Source organism: Pectinophora gossypiella, chromosome 11 (assembly GCF_024362695.1).
Source record: "Pectinophora gossypiella chromosome 11, ilPecGoss1.1, whole genome shotgun sequence".
Lineage (NCBI taxonomy): Eukaryota > Metazoa > Arthropoda > Insecta > Lepidoptera > Gelechiidae > Pectinophora > Pectinophora gossypiella.
Window position 1 is genome coordinate 9,766,771 of NC_065414.1, and position 12,097 is coordinate 9,778,867.

At 40.0% G+C, this 12,097-nt stretch overlaps 1 protein-coding gene across 1 annotated transcript in view; it reads left to right on the plus strand.

The window, feature by feature from the left end:
- LOC126370516 (sodium channel protein para-like) overlaps window positions 1-12,097 on the plus strand; it is a 139,861-nt gene that overhangs the window by 91,375 nt on the left and 36,389 nt on the right. The window contains 3 exon segments of the mRNA XM_050015387.1: window positions 778-905; window positions 8,190-8,296; window positions 9,789-9,889. The gene's annotated coding sequence lies outside the window, so the exon portion shown is untranslated.

The following is a 12,097-nucleotide window of genomic DNA, read 5'->3' on the forward strand; positions in this document are numbered from 1 at the left end:
AACAATTATTTTTATATATTATATGTCTCTGCCATTACATTGAATTTTTGTAAATGGGAAAATAGGTGATTATCACGTTAAATCTGACCAACGCCAATCTCTCAAAATCTGATAAATCTGATTATCTCGTACATACATTTCAAATTATTTTTGTTAGTTAGTTAGTAGAGTCATGTCAGGGCCCTTTGGCAGCTGAATAGTATCCCTGACACCAGGGTTGATGAGGTAATCCACCTCACAACCCACACGATAGGAGAGGAGGATTTCAAGTTGAATAATGATACTTACCTACTGTCGACAGCATCGATACTGTCTAGTATAATGATATTGCTTATAATATCTTCTTCTATCGTAGGTTGTAAGGTGAATTACCAACCTGATTAACCGTGGTGTTAGGGTTATATTGACCCGCCAACGGCCCCTGACGATAACAACCCCTGTAACGATTACTCACTTACATGATTAAATAGTAACCGGGACCAACGGCTTAACGTGCCTTCCGAAGCACGAATCATATTACTTTCGGACAAGCAGGTGATCAGTATGTTATGTTCTAACCAAGCTAGGAATTTCAAGGTGATTTTGTGATATTTCCACACCGGGATTCGAACTCGTAACCTTTGTGTGATCCGTGGCAACCGCCAAAGGATCATATGATCCGTTGGGAATAACTCGAAAATTAGAATATTTTTGTGCGAGTCATACTCGCATTTGAATGATTATTTTAATATGTTTTATTGAATGATAAATATAATTGGATGTATGACATTGTTGCAGAGGCGGTGGGAGTGGTAGTGGCATGTTGCGCGCGCGTCGAGGCAGGAGAGAGGAGCGCGCGCGGCCTGCGAGCGACGCGGCCCCCTCACCGCGCGCGTTCTAGACACCCTGACACTGCACTATATACGGTAAACATTTTATGTACGTAAGCAATGTAGCATGTGGCCAAAACTCACAAAAACCTGCTGTCTCTTTCACCTATTTATTCCACTTGCTATTCCAAGAGTCTACCTCATACCTAGTGTGGTGGTATTAAATAATAAGTAATAAAAAAACTAATCTCAGCTTCGAGACTGTCCTCAAGATCATATAAATGTGACAGTTCTTATATAAAAACAGGGATCTTGAGATCAAAAACACAGAAAACAGGGATCAGTGTCAGTTGAGATTATTTTATTAATACCACCCCTAGATCTAAACACATCGTAAACATAACGTCCTATAATCCTAGCCTAAATCTTCTTTCCTTTGAGCCTAGCTAAGATGCATTCCTCTTCGTTAGTCGAGCGCATAAGATATCTGAACGGATTAACATAATGTGGGCATCTAGGTGTTGGCGATGCTCTTCTCGATAGAATAATACAGCTGGACAATGTTATTGACGGCACTTTTATTAATTTTATATACACATTAGTATGTAGATTGTAGAAGAAGAAGGCAAGTACCTATTGCCATACTTATCTACTTAAATATAAATATAATTTTGTTGGGGATGCCAACACATAAGATAATGATTTTTTTAATAATAATGAAGGGGGGAAAGTATAAAGCAAACTCTCTCACTAAGCCAATCGCTCCTGATGGCCGTAGTACCAGCAGGTATGCAGCTATGTTCGTAGGCAGCCTACGAATAGTTTCGGTTGCAGTCGTAGTTTCGGCAAATTTTCAGTTATTAATATGACGTTAGTGACACCGCCACGAAAACTTTGGGGGATGATACAGACAATAATTCTTAATTGGATTCTATGTAGGTTAAGGCTTAATATAAGACTGAAAATAATAAAAAAAGTGTGTTTTTTTTTAATCATGACAAAATTCATGACAATTTGTGATTAATAAACACTAAAATTATCATGAATTTTCTGACTAAAAAATCTTCCTTTTTATTATTTTCAGTCTCATATTATGCCTTAACCTGCACAGAATACACATTTATTTAAATAAAAAAATTGCAAAATATTCAAAATCAATAAGGTGTCATTAACACCCTGTATTATTTATTATTAATGTATTTATTCTGGCATATTATTTGTAGTTTCTAAGTAAGTAAGGCAGTATTACTAATACCTTTATCTTTTTTTAAAAGCTTAGCTACACGTTGAAGTAGAGTCAACAATTCTAGGACAACCGAACTAGGCCACGTAACCTCACTCTAGAAAAATCTATCGCCTCTTTACATCGCACATCAAACGACGATATTCCACAAGTACTTATATACACTTTCTAAAAAGGTTGAATCGAATTTTCATGTCGACCCTCACACCAGCTTCGGACGGTAACCCATTTCGTTTCATTTCACATCGCGCTTTTAGGGTTCCAAACCTCAAATAATACGTTTTTTGCGATTACAAACTTATTTGCAGTTGGTAAACTAATCGCGACCCATGTTGATACGACGGTAGAGTTGAGACGGTAGTTTTTCGATGGCAAAGTCAAAGCCAAATGACGAAACAGCATTTTTTTTACCTGACTTACCTACTTTGTTTTGCCTGAGATGGCATTAATGCCATCTAGTTAACTACTTGGCCAGAACATGAATTAATTGGGTAATTTCCTAGGTCAAAGATAAATTAATAAATTCTGTTTACTAAATAAAGATCTAATACGTAATAATAAGTCAGACATTTCAATGGTAGGTATTTCCCATAAGGTAGGGTAGGTTTTTCCGTCTTGCTTTTTTGTAATTGTTTAGTGGTAATTAGATACTTATGATGTTATTGTGTTCTTCTTGTGTGTGGCTCCCTTTTATAGTAAACTAGTTCTGTTCTGTTCTCTAAGAGAGAATCAAGCATTCGCCCAACTGGGTTACCGCGGCTAGTGTTATCTAATTATTGTATTATAAGATTAATGATTACCTAAATGATAAAAATGTCTGGTATTTAATGTGTTCCTCTAGTTATTAAATAACTTGTAATGTACCCTCATTGATTTAAAAGATGTGTTGCTGTAGCAGTTTCTTGTCATTCTTCTCCTCAGCCATAACACCTTGCGAAATGACGTAAATTCAAAAATGTTACGTTGACCTTCAACAAGTTTATCCATGATAATTACGTTGAATAAATGATTCTGATTCTGATAATGGAAGTTTTATGTGTATTGTTTGTAACAATAATAACATAACATAACAAATTGCACAAACAGGAAAAAACAAAAGAGAAATAGAACAACGTAACGTAACCTACGTTAGAATAACGTATATAAGTAACAACATTTTATCGCACATTTGGTTGTAAAATATTTATCAGTCGATTAATGGATAATTCCGACAAGTGATAACAGATGCAGATTGCACAATGCTCATTAAGTTCTGTACGGCGTGTCGTAAAAACCAACAGAGGTATTGTCCTTTCTATTCTAAGATAATGGACCATTATATGAGCGATGGCCCATCATACAGCCCGTCATATCCATCTTAGGATTCTTAGGACTTCGTAACTAAGTGGCTTCAAGTTGACTTTCTGCCTACCCTGGCAGGGATTAAGACCGTGAGTTATGTCTATATGCGTTTTTCCCGGTGTATAAGATAATCTTGCAAGTTTAGTCTTTAAAATTAAGAAGAAAAACAATTAAGTAGTTTTATTTTCATGCAGCTTGGTACAATTTCAAAACGCAATTGTTCAAATAAAATACCGATTAAAGGAAAGGTACTTACATGATTTGATATTTGTTGTCTTCTAATCTCGAGGTACTCTGCAAAAGCTGGGTATAAGACGAGCCTGTTAGGCTTATCAACCTTTTAAAATGCTTTGAAAGTTCCTACAGTGATGCGCGTGCGATGGCGGTACTCCGGCCAAGTAGCTAATGCTATCTGCGGCAAATCTACAATAACGTCAAAAATAAAAAAAAGAGATGGCGGTGGGTCAAAATAAAATATAAATCGGTGAGACGACTAAAGGTTTTATTTTTTAAAAGCTTGGGGTAGATAACATTTTTGCGGGAACCAAAGGACTCGGGAGCCTTAATTGTTAACCTAACTCGTGCTTATAAATAAAATACTTTGCTAAGAGATGTAAGATATTATGCCATCTCTTCCAGCCAACCGTACTGTAACAAGGAATTATCATTCTAATTGGCTACAACGAAACGTTTGAGACAGCTGCGAAAAAAATGTTCACATAAGAAGAGCGCAGTGGGAGATAGATTTTTTTTGTATAATTATGCTATTTTAACCGACTTCAAAAAAAGGAGGAGGTTCTCAATTTGTTGTTTTATGTATTTTCTCCGATTACTCGCAGACTCCTGGACCGATTTGGATTTTTTTTATTCAAATGGTTTTTTTTTTTAATTTAATGGTTCCCAGGTGGTCCCATTGTCATTATACATTAAGTGCTTATCTCTATCTATCTATCTATATCAGCCTAAATTTATATCCAATTTTGGACGTAGGCCTCTTCCATGTTTTTCCATTTCCGACGATCCTGGGCTATCGACATCCAGCCATGTCCTGCGTGCCGGACAATGTCGTCCTTCCATCTCATTGGTGGTCTTCCTCTCGGTCTTGTGAATGCTCGTGGGCGCCACTCTAACAATCTCCGGGTCCATCTTTCCTTGCTCATTCGAGCAATGTGTCCCGCCCATCTCCACTTGCGTTCGGCAATTACTTTTACCACATCCCTAACCTTGGTTTTAGATCGAACCCAAGTATTTCTCTTCCGGTCCCGTAAGGAAATGCCGAGCATAGCTCTTTCCATTGCTCTTTGAGCAACACGGAGATTCTCTGCGGATTTCTCAGTTAGGGTCATGGTCTCGGCTCCGTATACGAATACTGGCAGAACACATTGCTCAAAGACTCTTCGTTTTAAGTGCATTGACATCTTGCTACGTAATATACTTGCGTTGGCGCCGAAGGATGCCCACGCCCGAGCGACTCGTTTCTCCACTTCTGCGGTTTGGTTTTCGCTGCCTAGCGTGATCTTATGCCCCAGGTAGATATACTCCGACGTGACCTCAACCGGTAGACAATACTGGTGGGTAAGGATATTGGTCATGATTTTAGTTTTGCTCTCATTGATTTTTAGCCCAACTTTAGCTGATTCCTTTTGCAAAGAATTGAGCATGACCAACATATCTGGTATATTACTTGAGAATATCACCAAATCATCTGCGAAGCGTAAATTGGTAAGGTTTTCTCCATCCACGTTTATGCCCATATTGTCCCAGGCTAGATTTTTGAAGACGTTTTCAAGTGCGGCATTAAACAGTTTTGGGGAGATAGTGTCCCCTTGGCGTACTCCTCTACCCAGCCTGAACTGTTGGGTCTTCTTGTGCAGACTCACACATGCTGTAGCGTTGCTCTGTAGATGTTTCATTAGGGAAATGTATTGTTCATCGATTCTACAATCCGCAAGGGCTTTTTCGACCGCCCAAGGTTCGACAGAGTCGAATGCCTTTTCGTAGTCGATGAATGCAATGATGATCGGGATCTGGTACTCATTACACTTTTCAATCATTGTTTTAAGAGCTTGGAGATGATCGCATGTACTGTAGCCACTTCGAAAACCAGCCTGTTCTCTCGGTTGATAGCCATCTAGTTTGTTTTTTAACCTGTTCACTACTATCCGCGTGAAGAGCTTGTAGACGTGCGATAGCAGGCTGATCGGTCTGTAGTTCTCAAGCCGTCGTATATCACCTTTCTTATGTAGTAGGGTAATGACAGCATTATTCCAGGACTGTGGTACTGTTGCTTCCATTAAACACTTTGTGAATAGTGAGGCAAGAGCAGATTTGAAAGTGTCCGTTGTGCTCTTTATCATCTCTGGAATAACTCCGTCCTCACCAGGGGCTTTGCGGTTTTTCATCTGGCCTAGCGCCAGGTGTACCTCGTCTAGTGTGATGTCGGGGATATCCTCAGAACCAACATTTGATATTGATGGTCTTTCCTGGTGTTCTGGTCTAGTTGACGGACTCTGAGCTTTGCTTTTATAGAGGTTTTCATAGAAATTTTGAACTATCTCTAAGAGCTCGTTACGGTTGTTGACAATATCTCCGTTCTCATTAAAGAGTTTGAAGATTTGCTTCCGCCCAATACTCAGTGTTGCTTTCATCACTCCTCTGCTTTTGTTCTTCTCGATAGTATCTTCGATAACACTTTCTTCGTAATTCCTTAAGTCCCGTTTTACAAGTTTCTTTACGCGACGCTGTATCTGGTGGTATTCAGGTGTATCGATTTTACCTTCAGTTCTGTGTTGCCTTCCCTGTTCTATAAGCAATAATGTCTCTGCAGTGAGTTGTAATGTGTCTTCACTTTATTAAGTACACTGGATATATCCTCATAGAAGGTCTCGACTTCCTCATAATTATTTTTTTTCATGGTAGGTGCATAGGCCTGGATAACCTTCAGTTCGTGTTTAGATGACAAACGTAATCTCAGATATGCAACACGATTCGACACGCTATTCATTTCTATGACCTGGTCTGTAAGTCTTTCATTAACAAGGAACCCTATACCTCCCACGCCAGTTTTATGGCCTTCCTTATAATAAAATAGGTTTCCGGACTTCAGTTTGAGGGTTTCTTCACCTTGTCTTCTAATTTCACAGATTCCTAGGATGTCCCATTTGATTTTTGCCAATTCGTACTCTAAATAGGTCAACATATCGTTATTCGATAGCGATTGGATATTATAAGTCGCAATGTATAATTGTTTGCGGCAGTTAGTCAACTCCCAGTGATTACTTTTCGCACCCCTGCTCCGTTTCAACTGGTTACTGCTCGAACCAGAGAGTGACGGTGCGCTGGGAACTCGGGGTCGCTTGCTTGTTTTGTCGGTCATTTGTACTTTGGAAGGGTTTGTAGCAAATAATCACCACGACTGCAACGACGGGTTGGTGATCGCAGTGCCACAGCCAGTGGTAACAGTTTCCGTTGCCGCCTATGGGTATTCTCCTTCTTCAGCCATTCTCCTCACCGCGAGGTCCGCCTGATGAAGGGCTGGCAGGCTGCTTCCCTCTGCCAGGGCTAAGCACTTATTTAATGGCGGTGCTAGCTCGCCATGTCACAGGGTCGTCATTGGATATAGTGCGAGTTTTCCTGGAGATACCTGTGCCAATAGATACCCCGCCCGCATCCTGATAGCCCTGCCGCCTCGGTCCGGGACTGCTTATTCGGTATTCACCTTATTCGCAGCTATCCTACATACTATAGGAGTATTCCACTATCCGCCACCTGTGGACCCGGTAGTTAGCTTAGACTCGCCACTACTCGCACATAAGTGCTTATATATAATAAAATTATTTACTTATACATTGCACCATCCCTCGCCCGCCTTATGAGTTCTCACACAATAAGGTGCCCAGAAATTGCGGCTTAGCAATAAGGCCGCTTATTTTCCTGTCCTATACAGGATGTTAGTGGCATCGTAATGAATACCGAGGGGATGATTCAGACCATGATTGTAAGTTAATATCAAGTGGAATTTGCCGCCTCAAAATTAATAAGTTAGAGTTTTTGTTACGATGTCACTTATACCCCGTACAGGTACAAATACGTCCATACGTATTTGTACCTGTACGCCACCTAATATCAACTAAAAATCATGGTCTGAATCATCCTCTGCAGTATTCGTTACGGTGTCTCTAACACCCATATGATTCAGACCATGATTTTTAGTTGATATTAAGTGGTACCTATTTCCTCGGAGGTGGACCGACGATCTGGTGAAGGTCGCGGGAAGCCGCTGGATGCGGGCAGCGTAGGACCGATCGTCGTGGAGATCCTTGGGGGAGGCCTATACCCAGCAGTGGGCGTCGTACGGCTGATGATGATGATGATGGTATTTCCTCTCGGAAAATTCACGATTCTTTGGTGTTTTTTTTAATTATACAGCATACTTTTGCGACAGAAAATTCCACTCAGAATCATGGGCTCAATCATCAAATCAAATCAAATATACTTTATTGCACAGAACTAAAATTTCAACCCATCAAAATCAAAGTTTTCAAAGATTATGTCACTAACACTCTGTATGTGCAATAAAGTTGTGTATGATAATACTGGACCTCATTAAGCCTGCTAAATCCCCTCTATTTATAAGGACGCACCGTTTTTGAGATATTGGCGAAAAACCAAAAAATGAGATCTTCCCGCCCCCTCTCCCCACTCCGGCTGGCGCCCTAGACGTGGGGACTTTTAGTATGTCAACTCCCTAAACACATTGATTGACTTTGATTATATTGCTACAAACGTTGTTACAGGTCGGACATGAAAAATCTCGCCCATTCGCTAGCTGCCCCTATCAGCGATCACGTGGTAACTTTCATCACTCTGGTAGCCGCGGCCACACTGCTCTCGCGGACGACAGGTCTGAATCTACATTTATTCATGATATAACAACACTTAAGAAGAAGAACACCAGAGGTTAAAAAGTGCACATCGAAGCAATTCATCTAGTAAAGCAACATTGCAACTTGACATTTGCGCATACAAAAGTAAATGCGCAATGCAAACAAATGTCAAATAGCAATATTGCTTTTTTAGATGAATTGCTTCGATGTGGCGTTTTTAACCCCCCAGGTATGCTCAATCCTATGACAAGCCGCCATTGCTCCCTTTGATGACGTAAGTGTTACCACCGTGTTACCATTATATTGGTATTTCCAACACTTACACTTCATCATCATCAGCCCATTAACGTCCCCACTGCTGGAGCACGGGCCTTCCCTATATCAATAGGGAAGGTTTACGTTTAGGTTTACGTTATTAGCATAGAAAGTATGAGTTGAGGAGCTCGGTGGCGCGAGGAGCTCGGTGGCGCAGTGGTAAACGCGCTCGGTCTGCGATTGTTGAAGTTAAGCAATTTTCGCAAAGGCCATAGGATGGGTGACCACAAAAAAAGTTTTCATCTCGAGCTCCTCCGTGCTTCGGAAGGCACGATAAGCCGTCGGTCCCGGCTGCAATAGCAGTCGTTAATACCACCAATCCGCACTGGGCCCGCGTGGTGATTTAAGGCCCGATCTCCCTATCCAGGATAGACGGCGGCTTATCGTGCCTTCCGAAGCACGGAGGAGCTCGAGATGAAAACTTTTTTTGTGGTCACCCATCCTATGACCGGCCTTTGCGAAAGTTGCTTAACTTCAACAATCGCAGACCGAGCGCGTTTACCACTGCGCCACCGAGCTCCTCGCGCCACCGAGCTCCTCGCGCCACCGAGCTCCTCAACTCATACTTTCTATGCTAATAACGTAAACACGTTATGTATTGCAACTTTACCTACTTATAGAGTACTAGCTTTTGCCCGCGACTTCGTCCGCGTGGCGTGTTATAAAATAGAGATCTTTGTGTGTGTGGGAGTGCATGTCAAATTTCAAGCATCTAACTAATGCAGTTTAGATTTTTTTCCTGCTAACTCCCATTTTTCAAAATACAGCCATAACTAATCTTTATATTTACTATGCTATGCATGCATGCTAGATTGAAAACATCTACTCGTATCTTAAGCGGTTTAGATTTTTTCATACAAATGTTTTTCCCCACTAACTCCCGTTCCCGTGGGAATTTTGCAATATCCTGTTGCAACTAAGCTTTAAGTTAACTAAGGTACCTGCATGCCAAATTTCAAACGTTTAACTTGAGTGGTTTAGATTTTCATACAAAAGGATTTTCCCGCTAATTCCCGTTCCCGTTGGAATTGCGGTAATTCCTTTCTTAGTGCACCTCTACGGTACATAAGCGACGTCAATTCCAAATTTCTAGTGCCTACGTTTAGCCGTTTAGGCTGTGCGTTGATATGTCAGTCAGTCAGTTTCTCCTTTTATACATATATTTAGATTAACCTGTTTGTGTCTGCGCAGAAGGGCGTACCGGCCGTAGGTGGTCGGCGGGAGATAGGGGGCGCGCGGCGTGCGGCCGCAAGCGGGCCCCGCACCATACACACCCGCCCATTCACTGTTAGCAGGTAAACAAGAAAAAAACAAAACATATATGTATATATTTTTATTTATTTATAACACTTCATAAATTACACATAGATTGTTTTACAAACATCGCTAAACCTAAACAGGTTACACATTGTTTAGCGGTAATTAACAATTGTAGTATATATACATTAATATAATAAATGCCAAAATAACTCTGCCTGTTACCTATTCACGCTTAAACCGCTGAACCGTTTTAGAGGAATTTTGTGTGGAGATAGTTTAAGATTTTTTTATGAAGAGATATCTGGAATAAAAACTACTCTCTCCTTACTTGGGTCTCAATTTCTCAAACTATCTCCATATCTCATCTAAATCTGTTCAGAAGAGAAGGGGTGGAAAAAATGCGCGCACGACAACCTTAATCCACGCGAACGGTGTCAGGCGGATAGGTAGTCATATTTACAAAAATATTAATTCGTAAGATATTTTAATTTACTTATACATAAAAGATGTATAATTTTCTCGATCCGATCACCGAATTGGTGTCTCCGCCGCGTGACGATCTCTAGTTTTTTTTTTTATGTAACTTTATAATAAGTAGTAGGTAGGTAAGACTCTGTCGCACTAACATATTTGACATTTAGTGAGACTTGCAGTTCCATTTGTCAAAAAAGTTAATGTGACATGGTACCAAAGTATATACATATTAACGCTCGTGACCGTACACGGTCTCTACGATATAAAGAAACGATACAATGCCGCGATTCGGGGACGAAGATCCGATACACCGTAGTGATAGCTATAGATGCATTGATGTATAATGGTGCTGATTCCCGTACACATCATCTAATTTTATTTTAAGTTATACCTGGCATTTTCCCCTGCAACCCTTTTATTTACACAGACAGAATTAAGTTGACAGCACACATCAAAACGAGTTGCGTATAAACGAGATGCCTATTTTACTCGCCCGGGATATTAATTCATTCACTTGCTCATTTATTTTAAAATTAACAGTTGCCAATCATCAACCCCGTCGCCTATAGCCAACCGCCAACCGCGGCAACCTCGTCCGTCGCGCACCCAACTTCAACCCCGATCCACCATTTTATGGCTGTAGTATAAAGTAAACTAACTGGGTCAAATTGTCAGAATTAACTTATTGCCTTTGCTCAAAGGCTCAGTTTGACTAAAAACTATTAAATGCCAAATTCAACTATTCCCCATCTGTCTCTCTCTCTTTATTTAAGAGCTGCGCTCTTGTCGGTGGAGTAATCGCCATTCCTCTCTTCTTCCCGCCAAAACCTTCACCTCCCGATACGACACGACCTGCACCTTCTCTTTTATTTATTTCATAAATGTTATCCTAGGTTTACCCCTTCCTCTCTTCCCTTCAATTTTTCCTTCTATAATGTTTGTTATAAATGAATCGTGCCGTATCAGGTGGCCAATCATATTTCCTCTCCGATTCTCTATAATCTTCAATATGGTTCTCATCCCATCTGTATCCCAATAAAAATATCTATGGAAATCGGTCGTCTGATACGTAGATTTTCTTATTAGTCTGTGGTGTGTCAGCTCTCTCATACTGGACCTCATTAAGCGTGTCAAATCCCCTCTATTTATAAGGACGCACCGTTTTTGAGATATTAGCGAAAAACTCAAAAAAATGTACCTTCTCTCCCCCTCTCCCCACTCCGGCTCGCCCCCTAGACGTGGGGACTTTTAGTATGTCAACTCCCTAAACACCCTGAACACATTAATAAAGAAAAATCTTAGGATCCCTCTCACGCACTCCACAACTCCTTTATTGAACGGACTATAAGGTACTAATATAAGTGAATTGTACTATTTAACTAATAAATGGATCTATGTTGTCTTTAATAAATTAATATTGTTATTATTAATGAAGACCAATGAGGTTGCCATAGTAACATATATTATATTATGTGTTTTAATTATGACTCTACTACTGTACTAACTGAAGTTATGTTCGGTTTCAATACTACTACTTCTGCGAAACTAAGTATCACATTTTAAAAATTATAATAACTTTGAAATACTTACATAAGATAAACTTTCGAAATATAAGTACTTCTCGAAAAATAATTAATTTTGTATAAAGTTAGGTTCAATGAAAGCTGATATAAAATTTTATCTACTTATAAAAGTTTTTTTTTATTTAAATCTCTAACCTTTAGAGTTTAGACAACATATAATTTAAAAAGTGTAGTACATAGTTTTGC